General features: G+C 50.0%; 1 non-coding gene across 1 annotated transcript; it reads left to right on the forward strand.

Moving 5' to 3' along the window:
• Positions 1–23,714: 23,714 nt before the first annotated feature.
• On the forward strand, positions 23,715–23,892 carry LOC139680973 (small Cajal body-specific RNA 16). The gene has a single exon (XR_011699445.1). It is a non-coding gene; the product is annotated as a small Cajal body-specific RNA 16 (non-coding RNA).
• Positions 23,893–27,532: the final 3,640 nt, after the last annotated feature.

The raw sequence follows: 27,532 nt of genomic DNA on the forward strand, positions 1-27,532 counted from the left end.
TAATTTACAGCCCACACTGCGAGACAGTGTAATATTTGCAAGCAATTAAACAGAGGATGACTCAACAACAGCCACCTCGGGTCAGATTTTCAAGTGTTCATCGTTCATAATTAAGAAGGGATTTGGGAAGCAGTGGCTGCTGCCCCACTTCCCAGCACAGGAAGTATTTATTGGATGGGAGGAATTGTCCCAAGGAGCTGTAGGCAGAGATGCCTGATAGTCAGAACAAGGGAGGCTGAGATCTGGGGTGGTTCAAGCCAAGCCTGTGCTGGCTCCGGCACGAAGGGGATTAATGCAGAGGGAGGATTTCCATGACACCCCTCAGGCAGCTGCCTTCTTCCAGCAGCCTGGCACCTCCAACCATTCGACTCGCTGCCCCCCATTCCAGACTCCCTGGCCAGCTTGGCTGCAGGCAGTGCAGAAAAGCAAGGAGGATTTTTTGAAGCTTGGCTAAACACCGAGCAGAGGCCATGCGTGCAGACCCCTGGATTTTTCAAGCCTGGCCATGGGTGAAATCAGGATGCTCTGGCATGAGGCAGGACCGGGAGCTGGCTCTGCCCTCCTGCCAGCTGGGGCTCTGCTGCCAGAGCTCATCACTGTCTGCTCTTCCCAGGAGATACAAAGAAGAAGTGTTTGACGTCTCTCAGCAGAGATTCTTGCGGTGCTTTGGATGTGTGATGTGTCACTGCTGATGCCACTGACAACTGAACTGAGTATGAGCTGGGAAACTGAGGTAGGGCACTGAAGTGGTGCCTTGGCTGACCCAGCAGAGCTGGTGGCTGTACCAGCAGCATCCCTGGATGTCACCAGGCTGGGGACAGCCCAAACCTCCTGACACAAGGCAGTTTGCTGTTGGGTGGGTGGAGTGACCATGGACTGCTCTCCTCTTCCACCCGAGGGATTTTGCACCTTCCTGCACACCACGTCCCCCTGACTCCTTGATCCTTCAAATAGCTCCACTTGCTTCTCTGCTGCTCATTCTCTGGGTTAACCTTGCTCCAGAAAATGAGTCCATTTACCATCTGCTTTTTCTCATCACTGCTGGCTACAGCCAAACAACACCCTGGGAAGAGATGGCGGCTGGAAAGGGAAGAAATGGGATGGGACCAATATGGAAGTGTCAGCCTGGGGGGGCACCTGGATTACAGGGAAGGGTCTCTGGGCAGATAAGGGTTAATGGCCCTCCCTGACTCAGAGGGAAGAAGGTGGTTTGCTCCTCTTTGATTTTTTCAGGGAGGGAGAAGCCTAAGTGAGGTGGTGCATGTGAGCAGTGCAGGGCTGAGGGCAGCCCCAGATGGGCAGGACTGGTTGTCCTGTGGCTTTTCCTTCTTTCACCCATGGATTTTCTACCTGCCCCAGGTTTCAGAGGAGTTTTGATGCTGCTGGAGGCATACTGGTGCCTTCAATCCAGAGCTACTGCTGTCCCCAGAGCTCTGAGGTTGTGACACATGTCTGTCTCTGGAAATGTGAGAAAACTGGAGTGTCAGGGGTGACATCAAATTCTTGTCTCAGGTGGGAGCTGCCTTCTCTCTTCTTGGCTGCTGAAATTGTCCTTTGGTGTGTGCTGGGCCCAAGCCAAGGCCTAAAACTGGAGCTGCTTTGGGAGCAGGGATGGGATGGTGTGAGCTGTCACCTTATTTCTCTCACAGGATGGGCAGGGGAACTTCAGTCCAGCATGACCCTGGAACTGGCTGTAGCTGACAGAGAAAGGAGGGGTGGCCTTTGGAAACAGGGTTAATAACTAAAGAAACAGCATCCTATCCCCCATTTGGAAGGGGGAAAACCTTTTCCCACTCTCCAGGGACAGCTAGCAGGACTGGGATCCTCATCCCTTGGCTGGCAGGGAATTGCTTCCCTGGATCTGGGGAGCAGACAGCGATGCTGGGCAAGACAAGGCTCCTGCTCATGACTCAGGCACACAGGGAAAAGCAAACATGGACAGAAGTGAACATGCCTTGCTCTGCCTCATGGCCCCTGATGTAAATAAACAGCATTTCACAGCCAGAGATAAAATGCTGGAATAAATCACGACAGCCACCAGAGCAGGTACAGCTCCCTGTGGATCCACAGTGAATGGGCAGGGACATCACTGCTGGCAAGACTCAGCTGAGCTGTCACCCCTTGAGGTGACCTTGTGCCCTTCCCCTCCTGGGGATCCCTGCCTTCCAGACAGCTGATGGTCCTTGACACCTCACCCAGCAATTTCCAATGATTACAGAAAACCCTGGTGCCTGTCTGTGTAAGAGCTGCTGATTTAACAGTTTTGCCATAAACCATTATTCATTATCTGGGTTTCGCTGGATGACCTGGGCACTGTTGAAGAAGTGCCATTTCTTCAGCAGTCAGCTGTATTTTAATAAGTTACATCATGGATAAAACACCCCCAGAGAAAATCCAAGCGTTGTTCCATTCATCAGCCACGGCAAGTTCAGAATAAAAATATTCCAAGGTGAGGTAATGTACTGTGACACTGTGCAAGTTAATTTATAAAAGAATTAACTGTGTTTAGAAGAGAGGATGAAACTCTCTTCTCCAGACAGCCAGGAGAAATATACTGGTAGAAAAAAAACCTTCTTCCTTAAAAGACGTGTTGTTTTGGGGGTGATTTTTTGTTTTGGTTGGGGGGTGGGTTGGTGTCTTTTTTCAGGGGGGGATGTTTTGAGGGTTTTTTTGTTTTTTTTTTTAAGTTCAGGTGCTGAAAGTGCAACAAGTCAAACCAGAGTTGAAAGGCAGCTCCTTGGATTGGTGAAGCCAGGGAACTTTTGGTGTTGGGTAATTCCCATCAGCTGGAGCACTGCCTTTTGGCTGTTAATTAAGAAAAGTTAAGGAGAGCTCTGGGATGACAGGGGCTATCACTGAATTTTCTGGGCTATGGCATCCCTGCAGATTTGTCCCAGGATGCTCCAAGAAGCCCCAGGGGTTCAGCAGCACCAGGCAAAACTCACAGATATTTGGCCACCATGAGCGTTCTGTGTTCTTTGAGGTTCCCAGTGGGGAGGGGACATGAGCTCTGCTCTGTGTCCTCTGTCAGCAAAGGTGCTGCAAGCTGTGGGTGTCAGCTGTAAAAGGCCTGGAATGCAGTTATCCTGTGATTTCTTGGGTGCCTTCAGGACAGGAGATCTCCTGTGAGAAAATCCTGCCACTGCCTTGGGCTCCTCTCCCCTCCCCAGTGCAGGTCCTGCTTGGTGCAGAGATCCGGCCACATCCCGAGGTGAATCCGTGGTGCCTGGTGGGGACACACATCACACCAGGCACTGCTGGTGATGTTCCCCCTGGGCTCTGGGTCTGGCTGCAGGGATGTCCTGGTCCTGCACACCTGAGCTCCCTCTGGCAGTGACTGATGGAGCCAGGAACGACCCTCCAAAGCTTCTATTCCAATGAATGTTTGTGAACTTTTCCTCCTTATCAGGCAGCTTTCATCTCTGCTTTGCAAAAGCAGTGAGGAGTCTCTATTCTGAAGCTATTTTTCAACATAATGATTTATAATAGATGAAGAAAATGAAACTGCTGAGGAAGAGAGGCCCAGTCTGGGCTCTCGTATGGCCTAATGAAGTCCCATCCAAGTTCCCATTTGTTGTCAGCTATTAATTCTCCCTCTGATTCAGTCCCCAAATTACTTTCCCTAGAACTGAATCTAAATATGAAAATCAATTAAGAAGGGAACGAGTAGCTACATCTGGGAGAGGAGGCAAATATAATGACAAATCACCTGGTTCCTTTCGAGCATGTAAATTAACATTTAGAGTGTATTTTGAGGAAGGGGAGCTTGGAAATGCTGCTTCACAGAAACTGCTAGATCAATTTTCTAAGCCTGAGTGCCAGAGATTCTTCAAAGTTACTGAGGGCTCTGTCTTGGGATAAAAATATAAAAAAGACAAGAAATCAATGCTGATAATTAATTTAGCAGAATCTGTTCGTTCTTTCTCCTTCCAGTCAATGCAAAGAGAAAATCATACAGGAGCTGAATTTTACATTTCCACAGAGATTGTGCTGGGACAAAATGAATAAACGCTCATAAATTAGTTCAAAAGCTCTGCAACATTGTTGGAGTGGGCCTTTTTAATTAACTGGAGGAATTTATCATCACTTTCCTCCCTGCTCTTGTGAGGGAAAGTGACTGCCATCCAACGTGCTTGGGCAGCCCAGCCCTCCAGAGATGATGCAGTTACAGACCAGAAGAGTTTTAAGCTGGAAAATATCAGTTCCCCAGCCTCTTTTTTTTAGGTTTTGTTTTTTTTTTTGTTCCAGGTCATTTGGTGCTCAGTTTGATGTGCAGCCAATGCATTGCAAGGTCCAGTGTCCACACTGGGTGCTCATGTCCCAGCCAGGAGCCTTCATGTGTCCTGCAAACAGGAGCTGGCTGGGAGTTTGTGGGATTAATCTCCTGGGAACAGACTTTATGGTAGGGTTTGTTGTGACTGGACAAGGGAAGATGTTTTAAAACTAAGAGGGTTGATTCAAACTAGATAAAAGGAGAAAAATTTTTTATTATGAGGATGTTGAGGCCTTGGCACAGGTTTCCTCAGGGAGGTGGTGGGTGTCACACCCCTGGAAACATCCAAGGCCAGGTTGGATGGGGCTTGTTCAGAGGAAGGTGTTCCTGCCCATGGCAGGGGGGTTGAAATAGAGGAACTTTGAGGCCCCTTCCAACCCAGACTGTCCTGTGACTCTATAAATACCTGGGAGTTTTGTAGGGTTCCTAAATTGTTTAGGGGGAGTTCAGGGTTGGTAAATAGTTTAGGGGAATTGCAGGGTTAGTGATAGTTTAGGGGGGGTTGCAGGATTACCAGAAGGTGCTGGGCTGGGATCCTGGAGCAGGGATGAGGGGCAGAGCAGCAGCACATCCTTTGCTCCATCCAGCACAGGGAGAGAGGTACTTGCTCTTAATTATTCAAAACTCATCTTCCTTCCCATTAGCAACAAATGGGATGAGGATGGATTTTGGTAATGAATCCCCAGTAGGGTACTTCATTTTAAAGCAAAACGTGTCCAGTTAAATGTATCCTATGGAAAGGGATTTGATGGCTCTAATCCTCCAGCTTCAGTTTGGTGGGAGCAGTGGCATATTGCCAGACAGAAGGGCTGTGTAAAAATGTGAAAGATGGAAAATAAGAGGGGGAAATTGTCCTGGGCAGGTTTTGCCTTTGGTCTCAGCCTCACCAGTGATGGACAGGCTGGGAGATGAGGGGAGCTGGGAACACAGGGCTGCAGCACCCAGGTGGGTTTGCCTGGCTCCCTCCTCCTGCCAAGCCTGCAGAGCTGCCTGTGCTCTGGGAAAGGGGAAGGTCTGGTTTGATTTTTCAAACCTGTTTAGTGTGCTATGGCCTGAATTATGCCTGGATGAGAGGAGGGACATGTTGGTGCAATGTTGACACAGTTAAGCCCAAGGTGCTTGTGGAAAAGGGGCTGGGTGAAAAGTGGGGCTCGTGAGAGGAGTTTGCTGCTGTTTTGGTGGCCTTTTGGCCCTTTCTCCATCTGCAAATCATTAATTAACTGGCTGATTTCCATGAAAATATCCTATATTTCTTGATTATTGCATGTGAGACTCAGCCAAGGGCAGGGGGTTTGTTGTCTGAGGGTTTTGTGGCCCAACCCAGGCAGTGGCTTCCTCAGGTACCCCAAGAGCTGATGCCCTGGGATGCTGACTCACTCCTCTAGTAAATCCAGGTTTTGCCCAGTGTTCAGGGACAGAAACATGGGATTTTTCTCATGTACATAAAAAACTTGTAGTTTTCATATAGTCTGTATATGAACACAAGGATTTTCCCTGTGAAAGGGGAAATCCTTTACTTCTCCTTGCAGTTCAGGGATGTGGGATGTGCTTCTGGATCCCAGCTCACTGATTACCTTGATAACACCCAGGAAGAACTAATACACAATATGGAAATTTAAAGCATCTGGAGCCAAGTCCAAAGGATGCCACTTGAAAACACACAAACCCTTCTAAATCTCCCAAAATAGTGATTGGAGCAGTTTCTTTTTTAGTCTTGATGGCCCAGTGGAGTGGCAGCTGCTCATAGATTTCCATCCTGTGTAGGGATTTAGCCCCTGAGATCAGACCAGGTTGCTTTGATCCAAGCTGGGAAAAAAAAACACCCCTTCCCTGCCAGGCAGCTGAATCTGCCCAGTGTTGGAAGGCAGATAAAATTCTTCCGGTGCTTTAGAGTAAGGGATGGCTTCTGGCACAGGAGGGGCAGCCAAGGAGAGGTTCATTTATTATCCTTGTCATGGCTTTTATTAGCAAAGTTCTATTATAGGCATTTTTCTCTTTCTGCTTGCTTGTTGTTTTTCCTTGGGAGTGGCTGGGCTGTCCCCCTCTGGTCGGGTAATGAGGATGCAGGGTGCAAACCCCATTAATCAGAGCTGGAGAATGGGCAGCCTTTTTTAAACCCTCAGCACTGTGACATCCCAGAACAAACCATCATCCCCAGTTCAGCAGGAGCCTATTCAGCCTCCCAGGACTGGGCCAGGTGCCCTCTGGTCCCAGTTCACTCAGTGCAAACCCACACGAGCTCCAGGGCTGTGTTTGGCAGCAGAACTGAGCTGTTATTTTCCCTCCCTCATTAACAAATAAACCTCTGGGTGGATGAGGTTTGTGTGATGGATATTGGCCGTGATCCGAGTAGGGCAGGCGATCATGTTCCATTATTTTATTAGCACGACAAGGCTCATCCTGGTGACTCCATGCACCAGCTCCGGGCTGGGCCTGGCAGGTCGGAGCTCCAGTGGGGTCAGATGCTGCTTCCCCTGGTGGAGTGGCTGGTTCAGCCCTGTCCCCCATCCTCAGGGCTTCTGAGCTGCATCTGCCCTCGTCTCAGGCCTGGACCACATGGCAATTCCTTGAAAATGAAGGAATTTCTGTTTTCTCTGTCTTAAAAATATATAAATGATCTATTGAAGCAGAGGATGATCAAGGGTTAAACCTTTCATTGGACAGTTCAGTTGCTGTGTCTGTGTTTGGAGTTTTTTGCGAGTTCCTGCCCCCATTGGATTAGCATCAAACCCCAGCACGTTTGTCATGAGGAAGGAGAACATCAACTGACATTTTTAGGCCAGGACCAAATTCATCACTTGTCAGGCAGCTCTGCAGCCGTGTCTGTGCATTTGCCAGGAGAGATGGAGGGGCTGCTCCCAGCCCAGGTCCGGCAGGTTCTTGCAGGGAACAAACCAGTCCCACACCATTGCTGTGTTCCCCATCCCACCTGCCAGTGGTCTCCTTGTCTGCTTTGTGTTCCAGCACATCTTGCCCAGATAAACCCACGAGCCAGAGCCCCTGGGAGCTGTCACAGCAGTTATTGAACAGTTATTGAAAAGTTATTCCTCCAGCCTGGAGGATGGAGGATGCCCATCCCTTGGGGAATGCTCAGGGCTCTGCAGGGGCAAGACACGTGCCTGGATGTTTAGGGGCTTTGTGTGCTCTATGTGGCCCCAGCAGTAAAGGAAATGTATGTCTGAAGGTACGGCCAGCTCGTGCTTTGCTTTCTATGCATGCAAAGCCCAGGCAAGCAAAGATGAAACCCACTCAGGGCTGTGTCACCAGGGCTGACTGAACCCATTGGAACATTGCAGAGGAGGAGGCAGGACCCACTCCAGCCATGTTTTATCCTTTTTTAATTGCACCATCCATCCCAGAGGCCTCATCCAAAGCAATTTTGGTCTATTGCCCCCCTCAAATAAACCTGATCCCCCTTTAGGGCCCTGCTGCCTCTGTCCTGTCACTGATTGACTGTGAGGATCCACACAGGGAAAGGAGCACAGGGAGTGCTCAATATTGCCCAGAGGCAGGAAAGCAGAGATGAAACACCCTGTTAAAAGCCAAAGTATTACATGCCAGGCAGTGCTGTACCTGGAAAGCCAGGGAATTTAATGGAAGAGACATTGTCAGGCTGAATAGCATCAGTGGGAGATGCACAAGGGCTTGGCATATTGGTGGTGGTAGCAAAGCCTTTCCTGATGCTGTTGCTTTCACTCCTATTTTGGCAGCTCAGTTCCTACTGATTTTGGGGGTTATTGAATGGGTGTTTTATCCTGGGGTGCAGGAGTGAAGCAAGACCTGCAGACTGGCTGGGTCAGCTTCCTTCCTGGGTCATAGAAAGTGGCAGCTCTGGGATCTGTCCCCAGGTGTGTGACATGCCCACCCTCTATAGCAGCAGACTGGAGGGGGTGAGTGTTGTTCACACTGAAGAAAGCAAGTTTTTGGGAAATTTTTGGTGTCAGGTTTGGCTCCGTGGTGAAGGTGGGTCCTACCTGGGGGGGACTGGAGATGGATAAACATGATCTGCAGGGACCCCTCAGCACCATGACTTCCCCAACATGAGTGGGGCTCAAGGCTCAGCCTTCTAAAACTCCTCTCAGGGAAACTATAAAACCCCAACCAAGGTGGCCCCAGTAGATGTCCAACAATGTACAGGCTGCACATGGGGAGAGCCCAAATGCAGCAGGTGGAGATGTGCTGCATCTGCAGAAGCATCTGTGCCCAGGTTGGCTGATGGAAGTCCCTCTGGACCCTGCTCAGAACCTGCACCCAGCTCTGACCTGAGCCCACTTGCTTTTGGGGCCTTCTACTTGGGTTTAAGTCAGCAAATGCAGCTCCAGGCTGCAATGCTGTGACCCCTTCCATGTGTGTCTGTAGGGAAGGGGCTGTCCTGTATCTTAGTCAGAAATTTCCTTTCTCCTACTATAAATAGTACATATGTGTGTGTGTTTATAAATAGTTATGATATATGTATAGATATACACAGATATATAAACAGATTTGCAAGTTGATATCCAATCATGCAGCACTGGGTTAACAGCTGAACTTAAGGGTCTTCAAGATCTTTTCCAGCCTTAATGATTCTGTGCTTCCATGATTATATATATATTTATATAAATAAAACAGGCAGATTTGCAAGTTGATATCCAATCATGCAGTGCTGGTTGCACTCAATGATCTTAAAGGTCTTTTCCAACCTAAATCATTCTGTTCTTCCTGCACTGTAAGAAAGAGAAGTGTGATTTTGCAGTTGGGGAAACTGAGGCACAAGTTACCTGCCTTGTACCTGGAGCCAGTAGGTGAAGGAAATAATGTTCCTCAAATTTATTCAGATATTCCAGTCAAGAACAGGCCTCTGCTGGACTTCAGTTGTGCAGAGCAAACTGCACACAGGTGGGGACAGGAATTTCATTGCCCAGGTATGCTGCTTTGCCCAGGATTACATAAAAAATGAGATCTGCATTGGACTCTTGTGGGGGTAAAACGTACCAGTGTGAATTGGGATTAGGGTTTAGGTTTGGCTGTTGTTGCTTCTCGCTTTACTTCCATGAGGAATGACCTCAATAGAATCGTGGCTGCAAAGGCAGAGCTTGTTTGGAGAAAATCCTGCCTGGTTTGACACTCTGTAACCCTGAACGACAAGAATAAAATTAAAAAGAAAAAAAAAGGGGGGAAATAGAAGAAAAGAAATTCCAGCAGCCACTGCTCCTGCTCTGGAATTGCTAATCCAACAGCTGAAGGTTTATTTGTACTGACTAAGCTGGAGTGAGCAACTTAATTCCCTTTTAATTCTCTTCAGAAGGCTTCAGAAAGCCTAATAGCTGTTTTCCTGCATGCAGTTAACTCTGAGGCAGCCCCTGGCCTTCCCAGGCTCCCTGGATTTTGTGATGGGGGCAGGATTTTTATCAGCCCTTCCCAGTGATGGGTGGGATTGGAGCCTGGGGCAGGACTGCTGGAGCTGCTGAAGAGAGAGCTGTTATTTCTTGGTGCTTTATGCAATATTCAGGCACTGATAGCAGGGCTGCCCTGATGGCTCTGGCAGGAGTGGCCTCGCTCTGTCCCCTGCCATGGGGCCACTCTGAAATTTGTCAGCCAGGACTTGGCCAAGTGTGTCTTTCAGAACCTCCCCTGGCCCTTGTAGCTCCATAAGCATCCCAGGGAGGTGAATACACTGCAAATCCCACTTAGGATTTACAGCATCTCTGTGAGCATCTCCAGGCCTGCTGTGGATGTGGCAAAGCTGCTCAGTGCTGAGTTTTCCCTGGCAGACTAAGCCCTTCACTGACACACTCTATCCCTGCACAGGCTGCCTAAAATCCTGAGAAATACAGCAGAGTATCCCACCTCACTCTGCCCCAAGCTGCCACAGGTTATTCCAGCCCACCAAACCAGATTCCATCCAACCCCAGGAGGTGCAAGACCCTTTACCTATAAGAAGGGCTTCACCAAACAGACCATTTAAAAATAAATATCAAACCAAAAAATAAAAATAAAACCAAACCCAAAGAAAAAATAACCCTCCAGAACCTGAAGTGTGGACTTCGAGGAGCATTTCTGGGTGTGGGCCCTGCAGAGAAGGGGCTGTTCCTTTGTAGCCCTCTGACTCTTGTAAGATATTTAGAAGAGCAGAAATGGAATTGGAAATTGCACATTTTGTATTTGAGGGATGGGGTGTCAGGACCGGGAACAGTGAGGACAAAGGGAGACCCCAAATATGCACTGAGGAAGGTTGGCAGGAGAATGGAAGTTTTACCCTCTTGTAATATTTCATATCTGTGAACCTCCAGCCTCCATCTAGAGACAGCTGAGAATTTGATGCAAAGTGCTGCTTTTTTTTTACTAGAAAATGGTAATTTCAGGGGATATTTGCTGGGGAAAGGGTTGGTCTTGATGGGTTTTGCTGGAGGGAGTTATTTCAAACTCTGTCTAAATAATTGTCCACTGGTCTTGGGAAATGGCATCTCATCGGGGGTTGCAGCTGATGTGTCATAATTCAATGAGCACAAAATCAAATTGCTCTGCTTGGTAACATCCCTATTCCTCATTTTCCACGAAAATGAGACATATTTGTTATGTGTCAGAGCCGTAAGTCAGCCCAGTTTGCTGGAGAGGGGAGCTGGTCTCATGTAGACCTTTCACTTGGGGGCAGCAGCAAAGCTCCCTTCAGGATCTCTGGAGAGGAAGGACCCAGAGGAGCCAGGGCAGGGGCTGTTCTCTCCCCCAGGAGCATCCCATCCTGGCTTGGTGCTGCCATGAGGCTCATCCCCAGTGAGAAAGCCAAAATAATCCTTGGTGCACAGGACAACATCTGTTGCAATAGGAAGGCAAAGGATCTGTCAAGACCTCGATGCTTTCATGAGGATGTTAAACAGTCGATGTGTGAAGGAGTGGAGGATTTTAGGGGGATGTTAAATAGCTGATGTGTTATCTCTGCTGACAGAGGTTTGGGAACAATGCAGAGCCCAGGCTCGGGGGACAGCTGATCCCACAGCTCACTCTGTGCCAACCCACAGGATGGTCCTGGGAAACCCTGTCCCCCGCCCCTCCTCGCACACCAACAGGGTGCTTGTAGCACATCCTTCAAAGAAACTGCCTGATTTCTTTCTCTTGCTGTTTTCACAGGGTATTTATCACCCAATGGGGAGCAGTTCCCTGCTGGATGGAGGATGCTGCCTGCTTAGTGCCAGGGATGGGGAATTGGGACTCCTGAAGCTTTGGCCACAAGGTTCAGAGGTCTCTCCTGCAACACCTGAGGGGTCAAAGGATGCAGCGGAGACCTTTGAACCAATGCCTGGAGGTGGCAGGTCACACTCAAGCCTTGCAGAAAGGGCTACAGTGCGATGCCCATATCCACGCATCTTTCTTTTCTTTCCTAGTTCTGCTGCCGGGATCAGCCCTTCCCAGGAAAAGCCCCAGCTCGAGTCTTCACTGACATCTAGTGGCAATGGTGACGCTGAGAGCTGGTAGGGGCTGCTTGAAGCCAAAATGAGGGGTGAAGCCTTCCTGCATGTTCCCATCCTTGATAAAACCACACCTCCCCTGGGGAAAGCCACCCCCTTGCACACGCCATGTGAAGGACCTTGGAAACAGTGTCCCTGCCACCACTTTGGGTCTGCAGGTGGGAACACCGAGGTGGGGAGGGGTTGCATGGCTTGACCCCTGTATCTGTCTGATTCAGAAGTCCTCTATCCTAAGACTAGGATCCTTTTGGATGGGGGGAGAATCTTCATCCTCCCTTGTGTTAAGGGGAAAAGGAGCAATGTGTTTGCTAATCTGGGACACTCAGCAGAAGCCAAAAATATTCCAGGGTGAAAAGGCTTTTTAAATGTATGGTCCAGGGTGAGAACACTTGCTCCAGGGATTTTTAAATATAACAGCAAACCTTTGCTGGCTGCAGGTTACCAGATCTGTCACCCTTCTCCACAGTCCTCAGCAGGTGGGAGCACGGCTCCTCCCGAGCAAGGGGGCGTTTGACACGTGCTGCTGGAGGCATCAGTCATGAGGGTTTCTCACATCTTTTCTATTAAAGGAATAAAAAGTTTTGGCAGGATGGGTCAGCTTTGATCTGCTCAAATCGAGTTAGAAGCTGTAAAACAGGGACAGAGGGGAGGGGGAAAAGTAACAGGAGAAGAACCTGTGAAGAGTTGAGTATGTTGGAGTTGAGGGGCTGGGATGTGCTCAGCTCCAGGGAGGTGGATTTCCCTCCATGGGGTTGGGTGACATGTCACTTGGTCTTGTCACCCCACCAAGGACAGTGGATGGTGTTGCTCTGCACCCACAAACCCAGTTTGTAAAACCTGAACTGGTGCAGCCACCCAGTGCCCCCCACCCTCAGCCCTCCCACAGGTGGAGGGACTGGACCTGGCCCTTACCGACTGCCTGGACTAATTTTACCTTCTCTAAAAAAAAAAAATTATTATCTTTGTTGCCATGCAAACACAGTTCTATATTTTGTAATCTATGCTGTTCTGAAGTTCCCTCTCAAAGTGCCACAGAGCCCAGCACAGCCTCCACACTGCTGGGAATCACTTATACAGGAACACATTATTTGATAGGAATCTCCCTGGGCTTTTTCCTTCCCACTGAGCATCCTTATCTCTGCCCTGGTGTTGTGTGTGCATGCAGGAAAGCGGATCCTTCCCATTCATCTGCTGCAGATTGGGTCAATTCACTGCCCTTGGAGGACCATCAGAGCACAATGGTCCAGCCATCCCTTTTCTACAGAACCAGAGTAGAAATCAGCAGCTCAAAAGCCCCATTCCCAACTCCATGGTGGGAGGAGCGGAGCAAGGGGAGCATGACCCAACTCCAAAGGGGAAAGAGGAACCCTTAAAGAGCTGGATCCCTCTCCAGGCCCAGGACTCTGGTCTACAGGAATACCTAATTTTAATCTAATTTGTTGATTTTCAAGTAAATTAACTCCTGCACAGATTTGAAGCCAAGTGGCTCTGTAAGCAATTTCTGCACTAAGAGGAAGTGGTTTGCCAAGGAGGCAGGAGCCAAGAGCAGCTGGCAGATGTGGATCCCCACTGCTCACCACAGCCAGAGTCCAGCATCCTACAGCCCAAGGAGTTCAAAGCTTGAAGCTAAATGCTTTTTTAATGGGATAACATAGTCATGATATTTATTTGAGGATCATGTTTTGCATGCAGGATGGGCTTTATCACTATTTGTCTTTTTTTTTCCCCTTGCCACTGGGAAGAGGAAAATAAAATCCTGTAATCTCCAGCTGGCAGGCACCAAGGAGATAAACTTCAGGTGCTTCCCAATGCTCATGGAGGAGTTTTGTTCTCCCACATTATCTCCACCTCCAGGCCACATCATCTTGAGGCTTAGCACAGCTCCTGGGGGAGTGTAGATGCTGCTGTCCCATCCCAGCTCAGGGCAGAGGGTCTGAGGGTGGGCTGTGATCCCGAGCCATGCAGACAGCAGCGTGTTTCTCAGTGATAACCCTTCTCCCAGCTGCTGCAGCTCAGCCACCACACACAGACACTGTGCCTGGACCACAAACCCATCCTGGCAGGAGCATCCCTGTAAGGCCTTGATGAGCACAAAGAAACCATTTCCCCCACTTCCTCAGGTATTGTAGCTTTCAGTGCTAATTATTGTTTTAATTCATCCATAACTGATATGATCTTCAAAGCTTAAATGTCTTGCTCTAATGCTTCCAGACTTTTATTCTTTTTTTTTTCCCTTTGAACTCCTGCAAAGGAGCCTCTGGGACCCTGCAGCTCTTGCTTTATGTTTGCTTTTAATCAGCTTGCCTTTCTTTCCAAAAACAAAGACAAATAATTCTGCCACGGTTTCTCCTTGGAAATTTCTCCAACTTGAGAAGAAGACTGGGAGATAACGTGACTTGTTAATGGCTGAATTTCCTGGCATCTTTTCTCCTTTTTATCTGGTTCACTGCAAGACAAAAACTCTCTTAAGTTAGCTGAGAAATTGAAGGGCATCCATATAATTCAGCAGTGGTGCAGCCAGCTGGAGACTTGGGGAACCATAGTGAGCAAGTGTGGTGAAAACAAAGTGATGGGGTGTCTCATCCCATTCAGAACCATGGGATCACCAGGCTGTGGAATCCAGTCCTTGTGGTGCCTTGGTGGCAAAACACCACACAGCATCATGGCAAGAGTGGCACTAGTCCTGGTGTGATGAAACCTTAGTCACTGGTGCATGAAACACCTCTGATAGATTGCAGGTTGAGTTGTGGTGCTTCACTAGGAGATGGCAATGTGGGTTCAGGTGATGCCTGGGCAGAAGGAAAGCACCCATAGTGCCCATGGGTGTCATTCCTTTTTATTCCTTTTTTCCTTAGGACTCCTGCAGGTGAGTCTCTGAGACCTCACAGCTCTCGCTTTGCATTTGCTTTTAATCAGCTTTCTTTTCTTGCCCCAAACAAAGACAAATAGTGCTGCCACACTTTCTCCTTGGAAATTTCTCCTCCTTGAGAAGAAAAGAGAGGGAAAGCAGCATCTAAGTTATGGCTGAGTTTCCTGGGATTATTCCAGAAGATGGATTTGTTGGCCAAAAGATTAAATCTTGCCCCCATAGAAGCCCCAAATATGAGGACTGTGCTGTGCAGATGCCTCTTTTCCAGGTGAGTATAAGGAGTGCAGCCCAGCCACCACCCAGACATCTCCCCATGGCTCCTGGGGCGCAACCTCCAGCCCCCTGTGGCTCTGAGGTACATCCCTCGTTACTCTGCAGCCCAGGTGGGCTCCAGAAGGATGGGGGCTCACCTGGACATGGACAAAAGGCAATCCAAGGAGATGTTGGAGGTGGCATGCTGGCTGTACTGGCAGGGCACAGGAACCACAGCACAGCCCTGGTGCCTGTACAAGCCAGCTGGGACACCAACCCATCCCAGGGGGTCATATGCAGGGTCCTTTCTCACTCCTCCTTCCAAAGAATCCAAGTAGAACATTTTGGGACATTTGTCTGCTTTTCTCATATTTGCTCCCTGCTGGAGGTGATTTATCCCTGCGGCTTGCAGAGCTACATCCAAGAGGGACATGTTTGCCTTTGTAGTACATGAGATTGCTATAAATTATTAGCTGCTTTGTGTCAGCCAGAGCCTGATACAGCCTATAAAACTTTCTGGCTGTGTTATTGCACTTGAACCTGGCACCAGGCTGCTGGTGGTGAGCTGGCCCAGGCCCAAAGGAAGAGGCTGCCAGCTCCAAGGGTGTATTGTTCTCCACAGTGACACTCCCAGCCTTGTTCCTAAAGTCACACATGGACTTTATGAGTCCATGGAGCCTCAGAAGGAAGAGCTCTGTCCTTGCTGTCACTTGAGTCTCTGGACAGCCACCACTTGCCCCAGCTTTACAGGGGAAAGTGCAGAGGATGGTGCCAGACTCTTGTCAGTGGTGTCCAACAACACAACAAGGAGAAATGGCCACAAACTAAAACAAAAGAAGTTTCACCTCAGCATGAGAAGAGCTTCTTTACATTGAGGGGGGCAGAGCCTGGAACAGCTGCCCAGACAGGGCATGGAGTCTCCCTCTCTGGACACATTCCAAATCCACCTGGATGCATTCCTGTGTCACCTGCTCCAGGCGACCCTGCCTTGGCAGGGGGATTGGACTGGATGATCTCCAAGTGTCCCTTCCAACCCTGACTATTCTGGGATTCTGATTCTGTACCATGGCAACCCCTTCCCTGCAAACAGGTGGGCAAACACCCCATAGCATGTGTTTGCAAGGTTTGCAGGTATAATAATAATAATAATAACAATAGTAGTAGTAATAATATAATATCCCCTAAGCATAGAACTAGTGAGGTTAAAACTCAGCAGTCTCAAGGCAGAATTGCTGCATGTTCACTATATTATCCATAAGTGATGTGCATGGGAGGGCAGTAGGAAGCAAAGGGGGCCTCATGAGAGCCACAGAAACTGGATTTTTAATTTAAAACTACCCTTTCCTGTTTGAGGGTCTCTCCTGCCAGTCCATTTTTTATTTCCCCTATGCAGCACTGATCAGCAGGTAACAAGGGAGAAAGGAAACCGATGGTCTCGCAGCACTATCTGCCTGATTTCAGTGCTGTAAATTATAGATATATATGGCACAAAGGAGTGCTGTGATATTAATTTCTGTTGTTGAAAATCACAGACCCTCTACTTTAATTTACTGCTAAATAATAAATGACTTTGTAAGATACTCGGCAAAGATAAAGACGCCTCAGTAAATCAAACAGCTCATAAGCACTTATGGATCAGTCTATCTTGTATGTGTGCTTAAGTGGTTTATATTGTTCTCAGAAAGCAGAAATAAGCAGGCGTTTAACTGATGCTATCTGCCAAAATAAAGGATGAACCCATGAAGCAAATGGCTTCCTGCAAGTCCTCATTTGCCTTTGCAGAACGAAATGAAAAGTGGGGCTTTAGGGATCCTTAAACATTTAGAGACAAGCCTAAAATGTGTCCCACAGGAGGCAATGGATGAAGACGGTGTGGTGCTCATGGAGAGCAGCAGGTAGATTTATAAAGGGTTTATATAGGGTTTGTATGGGGTTTATACAGGGTTTGTATGGGGTTTGTATAGGGTTTGTATGGGGTTTATATAGGGTTTATGTAAGGTTTGTATGGGGTTTATATAGGGTTTGCATAGAGTTTATCCACAGCGCAGCAGAAGGAGGAATGGAGTGCATGGATAAGCCTGGAAGATGCCAGGATTTGAAGCCATCTCTCCTCATCCTGCATCTGCAAAATCACCCTGAGCACACCCATTCTCATGGCACTTCATGAGAAACTGTGCAAACCAAGGATGGCATTGGGAACCCAGACCTGCAGGGTGGATCTGCCACAGAGAGGAGACCCCTGGGTGGTCCTGCCTCAGTTTCCCTCTTGGCATGCACAAGAAGCTCTCTGCCTCCCCAGGCTGCCATACAGGTCTGTCTCCTGGCTCAGCATGTGATTTTCTCTCCTCCCTGAGTCCACTCGTGCTGGGCAGAAGTAACAAAGCCACTAATTCTATCTGCAGGGAAGGCAGGAGCTCTTGGGTGGCTGTAAGGAAGGTGGATGTTGGGCTCTGGGAGCACAGCTCTGAACCCAGGAAGGTGATGTCCTCAGTGTGCCCAGCTCCAGCTATTTGCAAAGGCAAGTCAGAGTCAAAATGAAGCAATCAAGTCTGAAGTGAAAATAAGTTATGGACATGGCTGATTTTGACATTTATAGCACGTTTGTTATGCAAATTGGCCAGACTCTACAGAAATGCATCAGAAGGAGATTGCAAAGGGCATCAGCTCATCCAAGGCACCTGTGTTGGAAGCATCTCCTGCACCACTGCAGCCGTGTTGAACAGCTTGTCAGGGTGGTGGGGAGGCATCTGGGGGCACAGGGGCTCTAAGAGTGGTAGCAGTGCCTGGAAGACATTTAGGGATGTGGGTTTGGCAGAGCAAGAGGGTGTCAGAGCAAGTAGATGACAGTGCTGGTCCCCAGGATGCAACACAGAGGCATCTCCTTGGGATCATTTCAGCAACCAGAGCTCTTGGCCTTGCTGTCAAGGGTACAGGGAGCTCCCATGTGGAAAAACAGGTGCTTTGGGGTATTTCAGAGTGGGGCTGCAGGAGCACAGAATGAAAGGGACTGCCACAGTCCTTTCAGGGTTGACCTCTGTCTTTGCACTGCCCAGCCTTTCTCCTGCTTATACACGACTCTGCTGTGGTTAAAGATGATTATTTACCCTGAAAGTGCAGACACACTAAACTGGGCAGTTTGGGGAGGACTCACCATCCCATTCTGGGGTGTATTTCAGCTCTGTGGAGAGGTCTGAGGATGTTGTTGTGCACATGCACTCAGCAGCACCGAGGAACTCAGGGCTGGGCACAGTAAGTCTCATGGGCAAGCTCCATGAGATAGTGCCTGCTGTTGTCTGCTGGAGAGGACAAATAACACCTGCCACAGCTAGTATGAGGGAAACACAGCCCTATGGAACTGGGTCTGGCAGAAATTTTGCTACAATAAGTTATTCTTCCAAAAAAAAATGCATGGTAGGTGGGAGGCAGCTGAGTGGACGTGCTGCAATCAGCAGATGCCTGGCCACCACAGTGCTCCTCAGCAGGCCACTGGCCCTCAGATTTATCATCTTCAGAGTGGAGGTCACCAGCCCAGCTGGCTCCCTCTGAATCAGGCACACAAACTGCCCAGCTGGCAGGCTGATGGGACAGAAACCTCCAGCTGGGGACAGTGATGAGTGACTGAGAGAGCAAACATCTTTTCTCAGCACAGCTGGATTTGGTCAAAGGTATTTCTCTACAAGCAAGTGGGTTTGAATAACAATTCATTAGATACACAAACCTCTGCAACCTTCTCTGAAGCAGGGGATTGGGGACAGAGGAATTGCTGATACAACTGAGCTCTGTGGAGTAGGAAATTTTCACTTGTTTTTTTTTAGGTTAAGCCAGAAGACCCTAAGCTTTCAGCTCAGACGCTCTGCAGCACCATGGTGGGAAGGACATGAACTCTGCAAGTACCTTGGGATCAGGTGTCCAGGTGACATGACCAGCCCTGGCACTCTCCACACAAGGGGGACACTTGCATTTTGATCTCTGATGGATGCATTTTCCAAGTGTGAAATGGGCCAGGGTAGTCCCACTCACAGTGCCTTTCCAAGGCAGCAGGAACTGCAGCACGTTCATGGTCCCACTCACTACAAGTAGAACACTGAGATGCTGGAGCATGTCCAGAGAAGGGCAATGGAGATGGGGAAGGTCCTGGAACACCAGGAGTGGCTGAGGGAGCTGTGGGGGCTCAGCCTGGAGAAAAGGAGGCTCAGGGGGACCTTCTTGCTCTCTGTAATTCCCTGACAGGAGTGGGGACCTGGGGGTGGAATCAAGCTCTGCTTCCAGGGAACTAGGGAAAGGATGAGAGGAAATGGATTCGAGTTGTGCCAGGAGAAGTTTAGATTGGATATTAGGGAAAATTCCTTCCCTTACAGGGTTGTCAAGCCCTGAAACAGGTGCCCAGGGCAGTGGTGGAATCACCATCCCTGGAGGTATTTAAAAGGCATGTGGATGTGTCATTTGAGGACATGGTTTGGTGGTGAACACTGTGGTGCTGGGTTAGTGGTCTTAAAGGTCTTTTCCAACTGTAACAATTCTATGATTCTATGAAGTCCCCCAGTGTGAGCAGCCCCAGGAGAAGCAGGAATTTGTGTGGTGGGAACAGGCAGGAGCATGTGCAGAGCGAGGTTTTCACATCAGATACCCAAAGTACAAACAGGCCAAGGGCTCAGCTGTATATTTCAAACTCTCTGGTAAGTACTTTTAGCTGTTGAACTCCCTGCCTGTCTGGCAAAACTGCCCACCAGTGCTGGGCAGAGCTGGGTACCACTCTCAGCATTTCTGATCTTGCCAACAGGAGAACACAGAAAGGTTAAAGGACTTTAAGGACTTGATTTTAAGGACTTGATGCACTGAAATATTCCTATGTTTTGCACATCATCTGGAAAAGTGCTGGTGCCAGCAAACCCTCTGGTCTGTGCACTCTCCCCATATATGTGCTGACCCAGTGGAGGAGCTGCAACCCCTCAAGCTGATGGAGCTTCCCATCCTCTGCTCCCAAGGAGGCAGAAAGCCCTCACCATGTGCTCCTCACTGCAGAGCCAATGTCCACACATCCCATGGGATATTCAGCACAGGGACAATGGATCAGCCATGGCAGCTGGTGGCCCCATCAGGACTCAGCACTGTGTTCTGCCACCTTCCACACCACAGCAATGATTCCAAACGCAGGAGGATCCAACCCCAGCATGACCAGACTCCCACAGCCACACTATTGAGTTTTGCTAATGCTGTTGAAAGACAGGGCAGCTCCAATTTGCCCAGAGCTGCTTGGTTGTAACATGGCATGGCAGGGACGGGCTGTACCCAAAACCACATCTGACAGTGAAAGCATTTTGTTGGAGCACAGCAAGAGAAAAACAAATTACTGTGGCATAAACGAGAAAATCCATCATCGGTGGGAAGAGGAGAGAATTGGTTTAAGAACCCACATACGAGACTGTGACAGTAATCACACAACAGCCCTTTAAATGTCAAGGGGGGTGAGCTTGGTTTAATAGCAACCGAAACGCTGCCAAGCCGGGCGACGTGTAACAAAACAGACGGATGGATGGATCTACCTATTATCTGCTCCCTGGAGAAAGAGAAGAGGGAGATAACTCAGGTTTATGCTTGATCTAGTGTGTAAATCTCAGAGAGGTAATGTTTTCTTTTATCAAAAAGGAAAAAAAAAAAGAATGTTTGTTTTCTCAGCGCTGTCCCTGCCATCAGCCCGGGCTCAGCTGCACAAAGGAGAGACACAACGTTTACAGCTGGCCACAGCCTGGGCAGTGCTGCACCCAGGAGGAATGAAATCCCAGCGGCGTGTGGCAGCCAGAATGGCACTGCCTGGGCCTGGCTCTGCTGTGACAAAGAGGAGACAAAAGGCAGTGTGTGAGGGGGGCACAGCAGAGAGGGGCAGCATCGGGTGTGAAATGCTTTTGCCTTCACAAATGAAATTCATGAAAGGGTGTGAAATGCTTTTGCTCTGCACACACGTGCCCCTGTGCCACCCTGATGTGCTGCCCTGGAGGGAATCGGTGGCTCTCCCTGTCCATGGTGGGGCATCCAGATGGGTCTTCCATCTCCCTGCCAGGCTGGTGATAACCAGTGTTTTGAGGGTCTCAGAGCCCCTCTGACTCAGTTGGAAAGGCCCATCTCTCTCGTGAGGGTGCCAGCATAGCCTGGCTGGCTCGTCTGGCCCTTCAAGGAGCCTCATGTGGCCACTGCACATTTGGCTGCAGGGTCCACCCTCAGGCTGCAGGGCTCTTCCTTCCTGCTCTGGGCACTTCCTGGCTTACTTAAAGGATTCACTGCAATCACAGTTGGATGTGATGATCTTGGAGGTCTTTTTCAACCTTGGCAATTCTGTGAATCTGTAAGAAAAAGAGAACACTGAGCAGTGCCACTTCCAACATTAAACCAAGACACGTGAAAACCTGGGCTGTTCCCTTAGGAGAAGGAATATCCCTCAGCTTGTTAGCACTGGTCAAGGGGCAGCAGGGAAGGGCTTTGTACTCTGAAAAGCTCAAGAGTGTGTTTTGCAAAGTCAGCTCCTGAGATCTGTGTGTATTTGTGTTTTCATTCATCTCTTTGCATCACAATTCTTTGTGCAAAGTGGGGATCATGACCTCTGCTTTCACAGGGACTGGAAAGATGTTCCTCGGCATTTGTAGAACATTCCAGCTGTGTATTTACAAGCACCAGAAGAAAAATCACAGGGAAATGGAAGAGTTTAGTATTCAGAGCAGGCTCTGAGCAGTGCAGGCACTGATTCATGGGGAACCAGAGTGTTGAATTACCTGCTCAGCTGGCACAGTGTGGGGTCAGGCTGGTGGGATAAACCCTGTCCCTGTGTCATTCAATCCTCTTGTTCGAATGTGCCAGCACTGAGAGGCCACACTAAGGTTTAATGGGCAGCCTGAAAATGAGTGTTTGCTTGTGCTGTGGTGCTTCCCTTCATCAGCTGCTCCTCCTATTCAGGTTCTGCATGATTTATTCCACTATGTATATTTTATAAAAGGTCTGCTAAAATGTGTTATTGAGGAAATAAACTAAGCTCTGGTTCATTTTTAATGAGCCATCAGGGAGCGAGTTATTGTTGGAGTGGTTTTCTTCTGCTGGGCTGTTTATACCAAAATGTCTTGGAGGGAAATTTGTGATTAAATTTCATGAGTGAGATACCTGTATTTGAGCTGAAAGCCTCTCGCTCAGCCCAGGAGTGGGGCTGTCAGAGCCACTGAAGGAGAAGCACAATTCAACACAAACAGGCAGGCTTGAAAACCATCAGCAGAAAATAAGCTCTAAAATAGTGATTTACTGTGTGTTAACTCCCCTCTAGTTTCTGCTCCAGACAAGAGCATCCTCTGAACCCTCTGTGTGCACAGATTTGCCTTTTGGGGGAATATAATAATAGAATTATGGAATGATTTGGGTTGGAAGGGACTTTGCCATGGCCAGGGACACCTTCCACTATTCCAGGTTGCTCCAAGCCCCATCCAACCTGGCCTTGGACACTTCCAGGGATGGGGCAGCCACAGCTTCTCAGTGCAACCTGTGCCAGGACCTGACCACCCTCACAGGGAAGAATTTCTTCCTAACATCTAACCTAAATCTCTCCTCTTTTAGCTTAAAATCTTTCCCTTTTGCCCTGTCATTATCTGCCCCTCTAAAAACTCGCTCTCCATCATTTTACAAGACGCCTTTAGGCAGTGGCAGGGGCTCTGAGGTCTCCCTGGAGCCTCCCCTTCTCCAGGCTGGACACCCCGCGTTGCTCCATCCCTTGGAGCATCTCCGTGCCCTGCTCTGGACCAGCATCTCCAAAACCAAACCCAGCCCCGACCCGCGCGGTGATCCGGTTCTCTGCCTCCCCCGAGCCGCTCCCGGCAGTTCCGCTCCCATTCCCTGCCTCCCGCCCCTCCGGGGCTCATTCCCGGGGGATCCCAGGAGGATCCCGGGCGGATTCCGAGGAGATTCCGGGCGGATCCCGAGATTCTCTTCCCCACCGCCAGGGGTCGCTGTGGCGGTGCGGCCGCTCCCCCCCGTGCCGCTCTGGCCCGCGCGCCCCTCTCGGTGGGTTTCCGGCTGCGCTTCCGCCCGCGTGGCCTGCGGGATGCGAGGTGTGCGGGGCGGGATATGGGAATGGGGGATGTGTGGGAGGCAGGGCGTGGGGGGCTGGAGCGCTTGGAGGCTGCCAGGGGGGCTTGGGGTGCTGTGGAGGGGTAGTGATGGCCTGGTGGGCAGAGTTTGGGGGTCCGGAGCGGGGGGACCTGCAATGGGGGCTGGGGGAGGCAGCGTTTGAGAGCTGGGAGGGCAGGATTCGGCGGCTGGGGAGCTGGGGGAGGCAGGGGCCGAGGGCCGGGGGAGACAGGGTTTGGGGCCTGGGGAGGCAAAGTTGGGGGTCTGGGGGAGGAAGGGTTGGGAATCTCGGGCAGTGTAGAGGCATTTGGGATGTGTTGGGGGGGTTGGTGAAGTCTTGGGGGGCAGCATATGGGGTTTGAGGGGGCTGGGGTGTGTGCAGGGACAAGCCTGGGTTGTGGTTCCTCCCTGGGAGAGGTGATGGAGCCCACAGTGGGATGTAGGTGTGAGGGGCTGCAGGAGCACAGAGTGAGGTGGGGGGGAGAGCCAGCTTGGGCACAGGGGGTGGAAGGGGTGAGCTGTGTGGTGGGGAGGGGCTGCAGGGCCAGGGCAGGGTGTGCCGACAGCCAGGCTGGGACTGTTTGTTTTCCTGTGAATTTCACAGAACTTGGTCTGTCACATCACAGGATTTCCTGCCGGGGCCTCCAAGAAGCCACAGCCCCGGATGGTGACATGGGTGGCTGTGTTGGCACTTGGTGCTGCCAGTCCTGAGGGGAGGAAGGACCAGGTGAGTCGGGTGAGCTCCGTATGTGCCTTCTGGGCAGAGGCAGGGGGGTCTGTGGGCTGGGGAAGGGCTGCTGGGTGGTGGGGCCAGTGGGCCCGGCCCTGTCCCAGCCAGTCTGACCCGTGCCCGAGATCAGCTCCCAGGTGGGCTCCGTGCTGGGCTCACCTGTGCAGTAACAGGTGTGAGCATTCATGAAGCATTTTGATGGTCATGTATGATACTGCATACAAAATCTGCACCTCCTAATCCAAGGGAAAAACAGTTTAGATTTTTTTTTTTAATGTATAGTGAGGCTTGTTTTGAAAGTCACGTAGCAAAATCAAACCTGATACTCTCTCAAGTGGGGAAAACAGAACTTGGGTATGTTTGTTCAGGCATTTATTTTCACCTGATTTATCACTAGATATTGTTTGGGTTCCAAAACTTTGTTCCCCACTTAGTAGGGAATAGTGATAAGGTGGTTTCTGTACTTGAGCAAATGTAAGGCTTTGTTGGAAGTTGTGTACTTTGCTCTCCTGTTACATGTTTGGTTTCTTTCCTGCAGTGGAGGGTTCAGCTGGGGTCAGCTCAGGGGAGCCTGTGCTCTGCATGGGAAGGGGAGAGGGAAAGGCCTGTGCTGGGATCCTGGCACCAGAGTGATCCTGGCTTCTGGCTGAAATTCCTTACCAAAATAAAAAGGGATTTTCCTGCTTGTTGTTGCTGTCAGATGGCTGATCTGGCCCTGGTGAGCTGTTGGAAGTATTCGTGGTAGAGATGTTATTGGGAAGGATTTTAAAGGGGAGCTGGGGGTGGGATGATGGTTCAGTTAACACTGAACCAGAGGAGATGGGTCTGTGTAGGACAGGGGTCTCTTGCTTAAACTGGATTTGTGGCTGAACATCCTGGTTGTTTCTTTTCAGGTGGCTGGACCAGGAGGTGGTTCTGCAGGATGGTGAGAGCTGCCCTTGCAGTTTGATTATACCTGTGTGGTCTTTTAGGGGAAATGGTTTGGATTGGAAGGGACCTTAAAGGTCATGTAGTTCCACCACCCTTCCATGGGCAGGGAACCTTCCACTAGACCAGGTTGCTCCAAGTCCTGTCCACTCTGGCCTTGAATGTTTCCAGGGATGGGGCAGCCACAGCTTCTCTGGGCAACCTATGCCAGGGCCTCCCCACCCTCTCAGCAAAGAATTTTTTCCTAATACCCAGTCTAACCCTGCTGTCCCTTTGAAGCCATTCCCTCTGTCCTGTCACTCCAGGCTCTTGTAAAAAGTCCCTCCAGCTTCCCTGTAGTTAGAGAAAGTAGTTTTGCCTAACTATATGTAAACATAAATAAAGTCCATTTCTCAAAGCTGAATTTCTTCCTTTCTTCATATTTAATATTTGTGTATGAACAAAGTAGAAGGATGTTTAACATGCTGCAAGTGCATGTACAGGCAGGCACAGAACTGGAGGTGTGCAGTGCTCTGGTCCTGCTCTGGGGAGCCGCAGGGGGAATTGGATCCTGAATGGAATTCAGGAGTGCTGCAGGATTTGGGAGCATCTCGGTGTGCCAAGCTCCCACCTCCACTAGAGGGTGTGGAGCTCCACAGAATCCTTGTCTTTTGCTGAAACTGGAAAACCGGGAGACATTCCTTCCTTTAATCGGTTGCACAAAGAGCGAGGCCATGGCAGGATTACACCCCGATGAAGATCCTGCTCTGTGTCTTGGCAGCAGCCGGGGCTCGGCTCTCTGAGTGCTCTGTGGGATGGCCCTGGACAGCTGGGAATTGCTCAGTGTCTGTGTCGGGGGGAGGCAGGTCAGCTGTGGGTCTGATCACTTTGTGCCCACCTCCAGTGGGGCTACCTGGGAGAGGCTGCTTGGAGGGATAACTTGCACATCCCAAATTCCCTTCCATCTGGGAACAGGTCCCAGCTCTGGGGCAGGGAGGCCAGTGGGACCACCAGTGCCCCAAGCCCCCCTGCAACATTCTCCATCCAAGGACATTGTTGCCAATGCAGTGATGCTGTGGAATTGGCACTGGTGAGAATTAACCCAAGGGCTGAGCAGAGCCCAGGTCCCAGCTGAGCCATTTGGAGAGGGCAGTGCCAACAGGAGGGCAAAGTGAGGCTTGTGGAGCTGTGCAGGGATGGTGTTTTCTCTGCACCACTGGTCCCTTCTCATCCCTCTCAGTGCACTTTGTTGTGCCTGATACTGTCCTGCAAAGCAGAGCAGAGGGAAAGGACCCCTGGGGCCGTGGTGGGTGGTGCAGCAGTGATGCTCAGCACCTGCATCCTGCTGTGCTCATCCATGGCCAGGAGTGTTGGTGCAAGGTAGGTCAGAGACCGACTGTGTCCTCTGGTGCAAGATCCTGGTACAAAGCCAGCCGTGGAGTCCCAGGCAGGGTCATAACCCAGCCAAGCAAATCCTCCATCAGCTGAGTATGAAATGGGTATTTATGTGCACAGCTCAAAAATAATGAGGAAGGAGGCAGAGGTGTTTGCATGGGCACTGGAGTTTTATCTGAACTGCAGGCAGGCCAAATCCCAAGTGCTGGGTCTGGGCTGGGATCCGGTCAGACCCCATGGAAAGGGAGCAGGTTCCCTGTGAGCAGGAGAGATGCCTGGTCTGCAGCAGGCAGCTGCCAAAGTAGGGCAAGTCTCTGAGCAATGGGGAAGTAGGCCGAGTCTGTAAGCAATGCCTTGCTGTGGCTGTGGCTTCTCCTTGAGCACTAAGCCCTCAGCCCCCATAGCCACAAGGCCACAGTGCCCCTCCACTGGGTCAGTCCTTGAAAGCTGGCCAGGAACCAGCCACACGTCAGAAGCCCAGCCCTGCTGCGAGGCTGCCTTCTGCTCTCCCCTCTGCTCCTGGTTTGTGCTGAGGCTGGAACTGCTTTGAGGACTGTGCCCGGCTGGACCTTGAGCTGGGTCAGGAATTGGTTCACAGGGTCAGTGTGTTGAACTTTGCATTATCAGAAGAGGAAATTTCTGTACTTTCATTCTGATCTTGTGCAGGAATTGCAAGTGTGGAGATTTGGGGCTGTGGCCACTTCTGCTGGGTAAACAGCTGGAGAACTGCCTGGTTTCCACCTTTCCCTCCACCACCCGCTGAGGTGGCTCTGGCAGCTCTCTTAGACTGTGACATCTGGGAATAGTGCTGGCAACCAGCAGTCCAGCCCAGATCCTTCCACTCGGCATCACTCAGCTTTGCTGAAGGTTCTTCTCTGCTAAGAAGCTGCTTTTAGCTGCTCCCTCAAGAGCTGTTTTTAGGTCTGTCTGTAGCCTTGCTCTTCCTTCAGCAGCAGATAAATTCCTGTGGTCTCTGCTGGAGGGAGGGCACAGGCTGCGGGAAGGTCATGTCTGCTGTCTCACTGCCCTGATCCTGGGGAAGGATAAGCCTGAGCATCCCTTGGGCTCCCCATCCAGGGTTGCATGGCAGTTTATGTCAATCACTGTGATGATGAAGGGAGGGGGCAATCAAAGAAAGCCTAAAAATATATATTTTTAAGCCATAGCAAAGAAATCTGCCATGGCTTCAAGCTGAACCTTCCAGCCGGAGGTGAGCAGGCTTAATTTGACAGCTATTTCTTAAATATTTTAAAAGCTGCCTGGAATAAACTGAATGCTTCCGAGTAGTGACCTAAATTCCACTTGCTGTAAATTTCATTAGAAAGTGGATTTGTGTGCCTGCCAGGCCATTGCAGCTTCATTGATCTGCCCAAACCATGTGCTGTGCAAGTGCCTTTCTCAGCAGATTTTTAAATAACTCTGCTGCATGCTGCTCCCCCAGAATGTGGCTTGTTTTCTTCCTTTTCTCCCCTCTTCCTCTTTTTTTTTTAATTTGTGGTGCAAATGCATCATTTGTTTACTAATCACGTTGCATCATTAGCTGTACAGAGTCATCCCACCGGCTG

The sequence above is a fragment of the Pithys albifrons genome, chromosome 19 (genome assembly GCF_047495875.1).
Source record: "Pithys albifrons albifrons isolate INPA30051 chromosome 19, PitAlb_v1, whole genome shotgun sequence".
NCBI lineage: Eukaryota > Metazoa > Chordata > Aves > Passeriformes > Thamnophilidae > Pithys > Pithys albifrons.